This window comes from Papio anubis, chromosome 1, assembly GCF_008728515.1.
Source record: "Papio anubis isolate 15944 chromosome 1, Panubis1.0, whole genome shotgun sequence".
NCBI lineage: Eukaryota > Metazoa > Chordata > Mammalia > Primates > Cercopithecidae > Papio > Papio anubis.
In genome coordinates this window covers 26,396,296-26,409,333 of record NC_044976.1, presented here as the reverse complement: position 1 = coordinate 26,409,333, position 13,038 = coordinate 26,396,296, and the positions used below count along the sequence as shown (strand labels likewise).

The following is a 13,038-nucleotide window of genomic DNA, read 5'->3' as shown; positions in this document are numbered from 1 at the left end:
TTTCTTTCGTAGAGACAGGGTCTAACTTTGTTGTCCAGGGTGATCTCCAACTCCTGGGCTCAAGCAACCCGCTGACCTCGGCCTCCCAAAGCGCTAGGATTTCAGGCGTGAGCCATTGCGCCTGGCCTTCATTATTTTAAAGAGGCCCCAAAATTGAATAAACGTCAAGTCTCCACAAAGCCTGAATTCAACCTTGCTTCTAGCCCATACTTGGGTTGTAATTTAAAATTAACAAAACATTTAAGAATTTTGTTTCTGAAAACAGTGTGCACGAAGTGAGTTGTAAGCTTCATATAATATTAAGAATAAACTAAATTTGGGGATAAAAAGATCACCTTGGGGTCAGGTGCAACGGCTCACGCCTGTAATCCCAGCACTTTGGGAGGCCGAGGGGGACAGATCAACTGAGCTCCAGAGTTGGAGACCAGCCTGGGCAACATGGCAAAATCCTGTTCTTACCGAAAAATACAAAAATTAGCCAGACGTGGTGGTGAGCACCGGTAGTCTTAGCTACTCGGGAGGCTGAGGTGGGAGGATCACTTGAACCTGGGAGGCGGGGGTTGGAGTGAGTGAGATGGTGCCACTGCACTCCAGCCTGGGCGACAGGGCTAGACTCTGTGTCAAAAGTAAAAAAAAAAAAAGGCTGGGCGCGGTGGTTCACGCTTGTAATCCTAGCACTTTGGGAGGCCGAGGCAGGCGGATCACCTGAGGTCGGGAGTTCGAGACCAGCCTGACCAACATGGAGAAACCCCTTTCTACTAAAACTACAAAATCAGCCGGGCGTGGTGGCACATGCCTGTAATCCCAGCTACTGGAAAGGCTGAGGCAGGAGGATCGCTTGAACCCGGGAGGTGGAGGTTGCAGTGAGCCAAGATCGCGCCATTGCACTCCAGCCTGGGCAATAAGAGCGAAACTCCATCTCAAAAAAAAAAAAAAAAGAAAAAGAAAAGAAAAGAACAAAGAAAAAAGATCACCTTGGGCTAGCCTCCCAAATGTCTTCCAAAACTTCCCACTCATTCTCCTTCCCATAGTTTTTCTAAATCTACCAAATGCACCTAGCACTTCTCACGTTCCTTTTACCGAGGTAGGGATTACGCGCATTTTTAAAGACTTCCTTAAAAGTGAAGGCGGTAGCACCGTCGGGACTGCCTGGGGCTCACCCAGAAGCTGCCGTCTTAGTGGCATCGAGAGGGGCGTGGCCATGGGCGGGGCTTGCCGTGCCGGCAGAGTGGGCGGAGCTTAGGCGCTTCCCCGCCCGGTCAGACTCAACACATGCGCCCAGAGGCTTCTGGTGGAACGAGGTGTGGATCGTAAGGGGACTCTGGCAGCTTACTTCCGGTTCCTAGGGATGCGCATCCGGGTCACACTAACGCCGCGGTTTCCTCCGCTCGCTTGGTTCTACTGTGGGTCGGGACTGGTCTCCATGTCCTGCTGTGGGACTTTTACAGCCTTTGGGTGAGTCTCCGCTGCCGACAGGGTTTGAGCGCAGCCGATTGAGCACGGCCTGAAAGGTCTAGCGTTCTGCCTCGGTCCTTGTGTGTGGGAGTCTGTTCGCCTGTCCCTTGTCCCTGCAGTACTTCACTCACCTCAGCCCTTTCCTTCACGCTGGCCTCGCCTTATTCACCTCAGCTTAGCCTTCTCGCGCTTCTGTGCATCTCTCGCCTTGCTGTTTTTCCTCAGCCTTATCAGCCCTTCTCCAACCTCGGTTTCTTGCCTTACACCTCAGAGCTTCTCTCAGCCGCTGCCTCTCCTTTTTTCTCCTTCTCCCTTCTTTTAGCACCTCTTTTCCCCTACCCCTGATCTGGGATCTCAGCGTTCTTTCACCCGGCGACACGGCCCACCTTCTAATTGTGCTCACTCTTCACCACTGAGAAACTGAGCCTCTCTCTAGGGTCTTAGGTCCCTGTCCCCCAACTTTCTTCACCTTTGATCATTCCTCCTGGGACCAGTAGGTGACAGTGCTTCTCCTAGGGTTCTCCTGCCTGTCCTTAGCTAGAGGAGGGCTTTGCCAAAGCCCCGAAATAGGAAGACTTCCCTAGCCTGGGGGAAGTTTTGCCTTAAGGCGCTGGGTTAGACTGAACTCTGGTAGCTTCCATAGTTAGGGTTCAACAAAGGCGTTCCTAGTGCTTCGCTTTACCTCAGTTTTGGGGCTCTCTCAAGAGCAGCTAACAGGTGGCAGGCACACGGTACTGCTAGCGGTTGGGCTGGCGCGATCTTGTGAATTGACAAGTCATGAGGACGTTCTGTCAGTTTTGTGTTCCCATGAGAATGGATGTGCACAGCTGAGACAAAAATGCCAATGTTTTGGGACGTTCAGCTCTGTTTTCGGCATGGACGTTTCTTAGAGGACACTTGTGATGATAGAGGACAGGGTTTGTGAGGAGGTCATTAGCCCCAGATATATGAATTTATTGTGTTGTTACCGAAAAGTGTTCTGCTGAAGAGTTCACTATAGTAATTTCAGAGTAATCTTCTTTAAACTTAGTATGCACATATGCGTTTTTTCATTTTTACCCTATTAAGTTTTCTACTTATCTTCCTCTTCCTTCATTAGCCAGACATTACTTAGAATTACATTACTCAGAAGTACATTGCTTAGAATATTCTTCTAACTTTTGTGGGTTTTTTTCCTTACCATTTCCACCTTTGTCGTAAAACTGTCATTTTCTCATTTTGAGATTTAGGGCACCTTTCTTAAATTTCCCTAGAGGTTTAAAGTCATTTATAACATGAAAGAATTGCATTTAATAATGGTTAGTGCCCCCTTTCCCAAATTTCGTGATCTAGAGTATAGGCTTGGATAATCTTCATTTTTTCCCGATGTTTATGGTGTATATCTAGCACTTGATTGCAGAGGTTTTTGTGTGATCGATTTCTGTAATCTATAAATTGTGCTTTAAAGTGTAGTACTTTAGTATGAACTTAAATACAGCTCTGAGCACCTGCTTATCTTTTGGCTAAATAGCTATAGAAAAATGTCCTTCATTATATGATACATATACATATAAGAGTGTATAGACCTTGGCTTATTCCATAATTGGGCTCTCTTCGGCTGTTTTTAGCAAAGGACTTTGGAGTTTGGCCATGTTAGTCCTAGAAGCCACAGAGAAGGACCCTTCTAATTGGCTTTCAGGATTTACCTAACTGCTAAGCGAAGCCTCTTTGAAAGTTTCTTATGTGTACCTCCTCCCCACTACCTAGCTCTAGCTTCTGTCCAACCTGGCCTTACTATTTTCCATCCTTCAAAACTAACCCCAATATGTATGACTTACTCCAGCTGCTTCCTTACCTTCAGGTTTATGGGCTTCATTTAAGCCATGGGAATGCCAGCTTTATTAATGCAGATTAATATAAGAACGTTAAACCCCAAAAATGATGGGAAATCACTCTGTCTTGAAAAAAAAAGAAAATAACAAAATCTACTTTTAAAGATTATATACCATTGTCACTAGTAAGAAGTGGCACTTTTATTTACAAAGCATAAAGAAATTAGGGTTTAAGTCTGGCATGGTGGCTCACACCTATAATCCCCAGCACTTTGGAAGGCCAAGGTGGGAGGATTGGCCAGGAGTTCAAGACCAGCCTGGGCAACATAGACAAAATTAGCCTGGTGTAGTGGTGTGCACCTGTAGTCCCAACTACTCAGGAGGTTGAGGTTGGAGGATCGCTTGAGCCCAAGATTTTGAGGTTACAGTGAGCTGTGATCACGACACTGCACTCCACAGGGCAACAGAGTGAGACCCTGTCTCTTAAAAAATAAATAAATAAATTACAACTTAAACAGTTAATCATTTTTCCAAGGTCATTTTTTTTAAGTCCCTTACATGCTCTCAGAGTAGCGGGTGTTAATTCCATTAAAGCCATAGGCTGGAAAGCACAATATAGTATTTAGTGGGTCATTTCAGTATATGTATGTCATGTATGAATGAGACTATTAGGATAAGAAATCTATGACACGGATTTTAAAATGAAAGCCGAAGTTATTTTGCCTTCAAAGAGGGACTAGAGAAAGAAACTGTTTTGTGCAGAAGTAGAAGTTGAAAAGTTTTAGGAGTCTCTTTTGTTCTTCTAAAATGACTTTGGCCTGTATATTCTGCATTGAAGCCATTAATTAAATGAGCGTCCTGTATTGTCATTGGAGCAGTTGTGTTCATGCTGCTGATCTTCAAGCCTGCCCCTCCACCTAGCTGCCAAATGAAATCAAACCAAACAAACAAACAAACAAACCCAGAGACAGCTTAATGTGTGTTTGTTTTTAAAGCTCAGGAAAAAAAATTACTGTTGATTTTCTATAAAAATTTCTACTTTAGTTTGTAGCCCTAAGGGCTCAATTTAAAATATGTTTCTGCATATTAGCTTTATGCTCATCAAGTTTTCTTATTTTGGTTTGGTTTGATTATTTTTTGTTCTTTTTTGTCATTTTATTTGCTAGTGTACTTTGTCTTACATTTTTTTGTTTGTTTTTTGGTCCTTGAATCCTATGTTTGAGGAGATGTAGTTTTTTGTTTGTTTGTTTGTTTGTTTGTCTCAAAAAAAAAAAAAAAAACCTTGCTCTGTTGGCCAGGCTATAGTGCAGTGGCGTGATCTTGGCTCACTGCAGCCTCGATCTCCTGGGCTGAAGCCATCCTCCCACAGCCTCCAGGATAGCTGGGACTACAGGCTTATGCCACCACGCCTGGCTAATTTTTAAATTTTTTTGGAGAGGCAGGGTTTCACCATGTTTCCCAGGCTGATCTCAAACTCCTAGACTCAAGCAATCCGCCTGCCTTGGCCTCTCAAAGTGCTGGAATTAAGGTGTGAGCCACCACCCACAGGCGGCTGATGTAGTTTTGAAAATTTAAGAAACAAAATATACCTCCAACAAGTCCTTGTTACTTGTACCTTGTAGCGTTGTGGTTTCTGTGCTCTGCGAAAGCTTTTTCATGACTTCATTTATTTTGTTTTGATTATAAATAAAAGGCTCATGGAACTTCTTTTTAGGTAGCAGTTTGTTCAAAAGATATTTCTGTTCTGCATGTAACAACAGGATACTTTAGCTCATGTGTGATTTAAATGGAGGAAGAATAGTTCAAAACAGGAATGTGTATTTTAAAATATTAGGAATAGTCAGCACTTTGGGAGGCTGAGGCGGGCGGATTGCCTGAGTTCAGGAGTTTGAGAACAGCCTGGGCAACATGGTGAAACCCCATCTCTACTAAAATACAAAAAATTAGCTGGGTGTGGCAGCGTGCGCCTGTAGTCCCAGCTGCTTGGGAGGCTGAGGCACGAGAATTGCTTGAACCAGGGAGGCAGAGGTTGCAGTGAGCTGAGATCGTGCTACTGCACTTCACCCTGGGCAACAGAGGGAGACTGGTCTCAAAAAATATATATATATATATATGTGTATATATATACACACACACATATATATAAAGAATAGGCAGTTCTTCCCGTATATTCATCTAATTAGTTTATACCAAAAGGTTGAATTGTTATATTGATAGTGAAGTGGAAAATAGGTGTACTTTCTATTTTGTAATTGACTTAAAAATACAAGTGCATATTCTTTTACAAAGTGTATGGTTTAAGCTCTAAACTACCCTGTTGGTATTGGTATCTTTTACTGTCAGAGAACATAGCAAATAATGGAACATATCATCCTTGATATTTTTATTTAGTTCCATCAACCTAAGTCCCAGGGTAGTTAATTATTAAATGTAGAAGTAATTTAGGCATTTTCTCTGTTATTTGTAGTATATTTAAAAACAGCCATTTAAAATATGGGTTTCATAAAATTTGTCTTTGCTGTTTTCCCATTTAAGTATGCAATAGTATTTTGAATCAGAAAAGGAATGTGTAGTTTAAATAGTACCAACTTACTGTAAATAAGTTAACAGATCAGCCCAAGGCAGTCAGTGCTTCATATCATGAAGATCTTACTATAGATTGTGTTGGATGCACTTTAACTTATTAGCTTGGTTAATGTTTGTAGCAGTTAGATGGTTTTCATTTTCTTCCCTAGAAAATAATTAGCAATACTCTTTGTAATACATTTATTTCAGCAAATATTGTTGAGGCACCTACTGTGTGCAGTTACAGTAGTACATATTTAGGCTATTTATGTGACTAGGTAATATTGCATCTGGCTGATATTTACACTTAAATTCTGAATTTGATCTTATCTGTACATTTCTGAATTAAATGTAAGACTTAATTAGAATTAAATAAACTGAATTGACATAAAATCATGTTCTTTCATTATAGATACAATCAAATAATTTTCACTTGGGGAACTTTTTGATAACTGAACCATGAAAATCTGTAGTGGTAAAATGGTAAAAGTAAAAGTGAACTTTACATAGCACTTACTATGTACCAGGAACTATTCTAAGTAGTTTACATGTATTAACTCTTTAATCTTTACAACCCTATTAAATAAGGGTACTATTCTTTTTTTTTTTTTTTTTTTTGAGTCTTGCCCTTGTGCTGTTGCCCAGGCTAGAGTGCAGTGGCACAATCTCGGGTCACCACAACCTCCGCCTCCTGAGTTCAAGTGATTCTCCTGCCTCAGCTTCCTGAGTAGCTGGGATTACAGGCATGCACCACTATGCCCGGCTAATTTTTGTATTTTTAGTACAGATGGAGTTTCACCATGTTGGTCAGGCTGGTCTCGAACTCCTGACCTCGTGATCCGCCCGCCTCAACCTCCCAAAGTGCTGACATTACAGGCGTGAGCCACCGTGCCCAGCCAAGGGTACTATTAATATCTCCATTTTACATATAAGGAAACCGAGGTACAAAAGTTATGTAACTTGCCCAAAGTAACACAACTAGTTATCAAAGAGCTGGATTTGAACTTAGTCTTTTTGGCTCCTGAGTTAATCTTTTTTGTGCAAGGGTCTGCTACTTTAGTGATTTCTCTCTTTATAGGTTGAGGTTTAAAATCTAGTTTGTCTATAACACAAAAGAGTACTGCTTTTGGTTAGGAACCTTAAGGGAGGGTTTTATTTGGCCTTTTTACTAATGATGGCTTAAGGCAAATTGCAAACCTTTTACTACCGATGTTTCTCAGATGGCAAAACCATATATTAAGACAATACAGGATCAAATTCCTCCTCCGTTAGAAAAATTATCTTATGGAAGTGAATTACTTTGGAGTTACTTGGAGATAAGTCACTATTTTTTATAAAATGGCCCCTCGAAGTTAATTTTTTTCTTTTATCTTCAGAGTATTAAACAAACTTATGTAGTAGTCTTAAAATTCTTAAATCTTACCATTCCCATATGAATTTAACAACATGGAAATATAAAACAGAAGACTAAAACTGAAACATCTGATTCACCACTGGTCTCATTTCCAAATTTGGAAATTTGTGTAAAATTAAGTACATTCAACTCTTCAGGATTACCATGTTTAGAGTACATTCATCTCTTTAGGACTGTCATGCTTAAAGTAGTATATTTACATTAGTGATTTTATTTTTACTTTAGAAAAGATGAGAACTTTCACAAATTACTTTCTAAATGAGAAGATGCAAATAATAGTCATTTAGAGTATTATTAATCATGTTAAGATGATTCTTTTGTGCCTTTATTAAGCCCAAATTTAAAAACTTAATCAAATATCTGGGGGAAGGAGATTGTTTTATGTAAGTTGAGGTGCACCTTAATGCAGGAGTCTTGTACTCAGATAATGATATTATTTTTCTGAATATTTTGAAAACAGTTGAGAATCGTAGAATCTGGTTTACAGGAAAAGTATAAATATTTCTGGCAAGAAGTGACATTTGATTAGGAATACTAATTTTAATTCTCATGTTAACTCTTCTTATTAATTAAGACGTTAAGTATACTTTTTTTTATAGTAGCTTTTGTCCTTTTTCCACTTGGTGGGAAAAGTATTGTTATGGAGCTGAACAGAGTAAGCTTTTGCTATGATGATAATACTTGTTGATGTTTAGAATATTCTTTAGTTTTAGTTAAACATTTAATTTTTGATTCAAAGCAATTCTCTTTTATATTATGTGGGTCTGATAATCAGTGTATTTAAAAATTTCAATAGTTTTCTTTCACCTGAAATTTAATATTGTAGCAATTACTGAATTTAGGAAAATTGGTAGGTAGTTGCTATCAGCACCGTTACTACGGGAATACATTAGAATGATTAGCTTTTAGGTGGAGTTGAATTTTTTCTTTAGTTTCCATAGTAATTGAACATGATTTAGGTCAACTTCACCTGTTGTGCCCCTCCCCCTTTTCAAAATAAGAGGAACATTTAATTTAGCACAATGATGTTAATTTTTCCTAGTAGATTGATGATATGAATATGATAATCTCACTCTCTTACCAAAAGAATAATCCAATATATACATGTATGAATTTTGGGGGAATATTTCAGACTTAAGAGAACATTATAGGGTAAAAAAAAAAGTGCCTAAATATCTTATAAAAATCAGTGTTTTATTACATCACTGAATTTTTGTCTTTTAAATTTAAAAATGTCAAATTTAGGAAACATCTGTGATAATTTAAAGAAGAATTTTTGAAATCGGCTTTTTCTTTTCACCAGGTGTTCCTCTGCTATAGGTTAGGAAGCAGTAATTAGGTAACACTAATGAATAATGTTCTTGAGAGTGAGAACTAGAGCTTCGCAAAGAGAATAGGCCATCTCTCATATTTAGTGAGGCATTTAATAGCTAGATAAACTGAAAATTTTTGTTTTCATTTCTATGTATTTTCTGTTAGTATATATTTATTTACTGTAGGTACCTCACATTCTGTGCAAAAAAAATTTTGGAAGTAACTCAGTGGTTTCCTTTATCTTTTTTGTTCTCTTTCAGAGGCTTGCTTATATAAAACTACAGTTTAGAGAACCATCGGCTGGGCGTGGTGGCTCATGCCTGTAATCCCAGCACTTTGGGAGGCCGAGGCAGGAGGATCACCTGAGGCAGAAGTTCAAGACCAGCCTGGCCAACATGGTGAAACCCTGTCTCTACTAAAAAAAAAATACAAATTTAGCCGGGCGTGGTGGCAGACGCCTATAATCCCAGCTATTTGGGAGGCTGAGGCAGGAGAATTGCTTGAACCCGGGAGGCAGAGGTTGCAGTGAGCCGAGACCACGCCATTGCACCCTAGCCTGGGCAACAGGAGCAAAACTCCGTCTCAAAACAAACAAAAAAGAGAACCATCAAACTCTGAATGTTGTTTCCTATGTAGTGTGAAGTGGTTACTTTCTTCCGTTTTTGACTGGCCAGTTTTTTGTTTCTGGTAAAGTGGTTTTCCAACTTTTCTGATCGTGACCCACTATAAAATACATTTTACATTGCTATCCAGTACTCAGACACATATGTGTACATATTAATATTTGAAATCGAAACAGAAGTTTCTTGAAACAATATTTTTACTACTGATGATGCATTGTAATATTAATATTTTCTATTCTATTTGGTTTGTTTGCTTGTTTTTTGAGACAAGATCTCACCCTGTATCACCTGGGCTGAAGTGTAGTGACAGTATCACGGCTCACTGCAGCCTCGACCTCCTGGGCTCAGGTGATCCTCCCGCCTCAGCCTTCCGAGCAGCTGAGACTACAGGTGTGTGCCACCATGCCTCACTAATTTTTTTTTTTTTTGTTTTTTATAGATGGGGTTTCACCATATTGCCCAGGCTGGTCTTGAACTCCTGGGCTCAAGTGATCCTTCTGCCTCGGCCTCCCAAAGTGCTGGAACTATAGGTGTGAGCCACTGTGCCTGGCCTCTATTTTGTTTTATTGTTTTTAATTTAAAACAAACTGCTAGTTTCCATTCACTAAGCTGATATGGTAACCTGTTAATGCAATGTACCTGCAGTTTGCAAAATTTTAGTGACTGCTAGATTTTTCCCCTAATATTGTCTTTTTGTAATGGAAAAAGTTTCGGTTTGGGGCCAGGTGTGGTGGCTCATGCCTGTAATCCCCGCACTTTTCAAGCTCCTCAGCAATATAACATTAAATGTCAATCACTGAAGCCCAGCAGGACAAGACTAGCTTGGGCAACATAGCGAGACCTTGTCTCTACAAAAAAAAAAAAAAAAAAAAAAAAGAAAATGTTTAGGTTTGCTAGTTTTTTTCTCTGCGATGTACCTGGATTTTGTAAAACTTTTAACCTAAATAGCCGCAGAACAGTCACTGAGAGGGAGGTCCTATTGTCCTGATTACCATTACTATCATCTCTGTTCTTTACCGTGTCTAGGCACATTATTTTAAAAACTAATTCTGGAATCGTGAGGTTGAAAATGCTCAGTTGTATGCTGAGCTTCCATCATTAGAATCCTTTGCTAGTTTCCATCTAACAGTCAAAAGTTTAGGTCCATTCAGTTGGTTTTCACAAACTTTGCTTCTGTTCTTGGCAACTAGTCAAAAGGTTACAAAGCTGCTTTATTCTGCTCTCTTCTGGCCCCAGTCCAGTCTTTGTAAACCAAAAAAAGAGGATTGAGGAATGAAGCAGTTTGCTCATGTGTACATGGTCAGGTGAAATAACATGATTGAAGAGTCATTAGGGTTTGCGACAGTGGATTACATTTATGTATTGTCCCAATTCATTTCCTGTAATCACAAAGGGGGAAAGGGCGTAGAAATATCAACAGTTCCTTGCCTATCCTAGCTGTTAGAGTGAAACAGGGTCAGCAGACATACTCTACTATTTTTATACTGCTACCCATTCTTAACACTTAGTGAGCACTTACTATTTGCCAGGCACTATTTAAAGCATTTCACTTGTGTTAACTCATACTCATACTCATACTTGGGAGCCCTGGGGAAAAAAATGAGAATGGTAAAGGATAAAGAAGAAAACTTGCTGTCTTCTCGTATGTTCTCATTACTTGGCTTGAGAGTTCTGGCTGTTGGTGACTATAGTGTGGCATATCATACATTTTAAGCTCCGTCAGCTTTTAAATATCACCAGTCCTGTCTGCATTGTTCCATTATGAGACATATAGCTGTGGTTTGAGAACTCAGGCTTTGAAGCTAGCCTGCTTGGGCTTGAATACCAGGTTGGTGACTTACTATGTGTGTAGCGTTGGGCAAGTTACTCTCTGTGTCTTAGTTTTCTCATCTGTAAAATGGTGATAACAATAGCTTTTATTTTATAGACTTACTGAAAGATTAAAATAATTAATATATTAGCTGGGCATGGTGGCGCATGCCTGTAATCCCAGCTACTCAGGAGGCTGAGGCATGAAAATTGCTTAGACCTTGGAGGTGGAGGTTGCAGTGAGCTGAGATCATGCCACTGTGCTCCAGCCTGGGTAACAGAGCGAGACTCTGTCTCAATTAAAAGAGAAGAAGGAGGAGGAGGAGAAGGAGAAGGAGGGGGAGGGGGAGGGAGAGGAAGAGGAAGGGGAAGAGGAAGAGGAAAAAAAATAGTTAATATATTAAAAGTACTTAGAACAGTGCCTGACCCATAAGAAGCATTCCATAAATGTTTGCTATTAATAGTATCAACTCACAGTTGGATCTCCTGAGAGTGTTTGTGGCTATGATGAGTTCTGTATATTTGCTGAGTAACAGGACATGATTGACATTTAATGTTATATTGCTCAGGAACTTGAAAATATCTTGTCTTGAGGACCTGTAGGGAAAGTTCTTGTGTAGTGTGTTGGATTTAAAGCTAAAGGTTATCAAGGCTACACGTTATGCAGGCCCAACTTGTTTAATTTCTCTTAGGAACCACTTGTTATTTGGGCTGTAATCTTAATAGTTCTAATGGTTTGCTATTTGGGAATACTAAGCGGAGCTAGTTAGTGAATTGACTTTCACTCAAGACCAGATTTCTTTCCTTTTTATCTTAGGTGTAAGATATTTATTTATTTATTTTATTTTTCTTTAACAAACACTTATATTATCCTGTCTGATGGAGTTTTGAAGGGATAAATAAAATTGGAGAAATAAAACATTAATAAAAAAAACTGAACCTAGATTTTACAGTTCTTCTGAAAGCTAAAGACATAGATTTCAAAAGACTTAGTTGTGTTAGTATAGTGTATAGTCAGTGTTATCCAAACACTGGCAAGCTGAAATATATGATTGGTGTATAGATGAGATATACAGATATATAGAATGTTAGAGGATTGATGACATAGGGTACAAACTTTGTCTATATAACTGGAAGCAGCACATTTATAGAATATTCATGTTGTGATTCTCAGAAATGTTAACTGCACAGATTAAAGAAGGATGAAGATAAAGTTTTAGAGTCTTTGAGTCCAGATCTTCAAAAATTTTTTAAATTTCTTTTATCGTATTCTTATTCTTTTTGATTTCTTGTTTATTTTTTTTTTCATGTCACATGTTAACACCCACTACAAACAGAGAAATTCTTACATTCTCTGATAAGTTACTAAAACTGGAGAGAGATCCAAGGACTGTTGGAAGAAATATAGTAAAACCGTTGTACTGTTATTAAGCTCACATTGATACAGCTAATTCAGGTTAACCTCCTCCTCCTTAATACCTTTTACTATGGTTTTGAAATTTTTCCTGTGGAACACATCTGCCTGTTTCATTAGGAGATTGCAGGGGAAGCACGGTGGCTCCTGCCTATAATCCCAGCACTTTGGGAAACCAAAGTGGGCAGATCACCTGAGGTCAGGAGTTCGAGACCAGCCTGGCCAACCTGGTGAAACCTCATCTCTACTAAAAATACAAAAAAATTAGCTGGGTATGGTCGTGCACAACTGTAATCCCAGCTACTTTGGAGGCTGAGGGAGGAGAATCGCTTGAACCCAGGAGGCGGAGGTTGCAGTGAGCCGAGATTGTACCACTGTACTCCAGTCTGGGTGACAGAATGAGACTCTGTCTCAGAAAAAAAAAAAAAAAAAAAAAGATTGTTTTGTAAACAACTTCAAAGGATGATTTTTGTTAAGAAGTAATATTAGAAATTATAAAAACAGGCCGGGCGCAGTAGCTCGCACCTGTAATCCCAGCACTTTGGGAAGCCAAGGCGGGTGAATCACCTGAGGTTGGGAGTTCGAGGCCAGCCTGACCAATGTGGAGAACCCTGTCTCTACTAAAAATATACA

General features: G+C 39.5%; 1 protein-coding gene across 7 annotated transcripts in view; it reads left to right on the top strand.

Moving 5' to 3' along the window:
- Positions 1-1,281: 1,281 nt before the first annotated feature.
- Positions 1,282-13,038, top strand: part of EYA3 (EYA transcriptional coactivator and phosphatase 3) — a 117,308-nt gene continuing 105,551 nt past the window's right edge. For 2 of the 7 annotated variants that reach the window (XM_009203060.4, XM_003891432.4), the window contains exon 1: positions 1,285-1,455. The gene's annotated coding sequence lies outside the window, so the exon portion shown is untranslated. Of the gene's footprint in view, positions 1,456-13,038 lie in introns of all 7 variants that reach the window. The other 5 variants (XM_009203062.4, XM_009203065.4, XM_009203051.4 and 2 more) reach the window with 4 other exon arrangements.